Below are 1,666 nucleotides of genomic sequence, written 5' to 3' on the forward strand. Positions count from 1 at the left end.
AAATAAAATAAAATAAAATAAAATAAATAAAACATTTAAGACATGATTAGTGTAAATAGAATAAACATGGTGTGAGACTTTTATGTAAAAACAAAGAACTGATGGGGTGTACCAGCTGATTTATTCAGAATAAAATTAGGTTTTATAACAAGGAAATGTGTGCTAGTGATTATTTACTCTAAGTGCTAATTTTACCACTCAGTCATTCTGAACCATGATTCCAACATAGAAGAAAACAAAAACACAACAAACAAAATAATTAACAATCCGTTAGCAAACAAACATTTTAATACTGAAGGAGGAAATCCATTTTAATATCAAGTCCTACCTCCTCAGAAGTTTTCCTCCTGTCAGGTAACACCAGAGTGTTTGCATGATTTCCGGGTCCTATAGNTTTGCCAGAATCTGTATCACAAAGAAATTATTGCAAAAAAAATGCTTATTTTCCGTTTTAAATGTGATTTCCATCCGCATCAAAGCGACGCTTCTCTTTATGAACCGCACACAGGAAGAGGACAACTCTTGTGGTTTTCACAGACCCACGCAGGAATATTATTGTTATACTGACACCAAGTGATGTGGGAAGTCGTTGCAAAAGTAGACATAAAATATAGCAAAATATGCACACATATGCAAAAGCACAACCGATTTAAATGTGTCTCTGTATTTATCTGAAAGCGCAGTTTATTAATTAGGGCGCATAAAATCTGTTTTATTCATAGTCTTGTTTTTCCTCATTGAAAACAAAGGAGCAGGGTATTTTTCAGCACCATGGCCAGAGACGAGAAATATCCTGCCATTTTAGTCTCCATAATAAGATATAAACTTCTAAAAATTATGTTCTCTGACAAAATTATCACTATCTGATAAAAAACAGCACTCATAAAAGAAGGCAAAACTAAATGACAAAACTCAAAACTCACACAGTTGACTTTATGAAACAAAAAGTTCAAACATTTGCTTAAATATATAAACACAGGTTGTGTTGAATTTTAGAATGCACAACAAAACTAAAAGGGAAAAATAGGTTGTATGAAATGTATGAGTATTTAAACGAGCAGTTTTCAGATATAACAGGGTATCGTTCCAATTTTTTAGTGTTCACTTGTGTGTGTGATTACAATTTAAATTGTTGAATGCCTCACAAAGGTATTCATCCAACCACGTACAAAAATAAAATAAAAGAAAAGAAAATAAAAGAAAAGAAAAGAAAAGAAAAGAAAACATTTCAGGCATGATTAGTGTAAATTGAATAAACGTGGTGTAAGGCTTTTATGTAAAAACAAAGAACTGATGGGGTGTACCAGCTGATTTATTCAGAATAAAATTAGGTTTTATAACAAGGAAATGTGTGCTAGTGATTATTTACTCTAAGTGCTAATTTTACCACTCAGTCATTCTGAACCATGATTCCAACATAGAAGAAAACAAAAACACAAACAAACAAAATAACTAACAATCAAATAGCAAACAAACATTTTAACACGGAAGGAGGAAATACATTTTAATATCAAGTCCTACCTCCTCAGAAGTTTTCCTCCTGTCAGGTAACACCAGAGTGTTTGCATGATTTCCGGGTCCTATAGTAGATCCTATACTCATCCTGGGTCCAACTAACATGTAGCGTTTGTCTCCAGATCTGTACTGGATGCTGTGACACAGTGTC

The 1,666-nt window shown here is 32.9% G+C and overlaps 1 protein-coding gene across 1 annotated transcript in view; it reads right to left on the bottom strand.

Moving 5' to 3' along the window:
* The window catches only part of LOC106516890 (protocadherin alpha-13), a gene marked incomplete at its 3' end in the record, with an annotated part of 6,751 nt that overhangs the window by 2,210 nt on the left and 2,875 nt on the right, over positions 1-1,666 (bottom strand).

Source organism: Austrofundulus limnaeus, unplaced genomic scaffold (assembly GCF_001266775.1).
Source record: "Austrofundulus limnaeus strain Quisiro unplaced genomic scaffold, Austrofundulus_limnaeus-1.0 Scaffold1, whole genome shotgun sequence".
Lineage (NCBI taxonomy): Eukaryota > Metazoa > Chordata > Actinopteri > Cyprinodontiformes > Rivulidae > Austrofundulus > Austrofundulus limnaeus.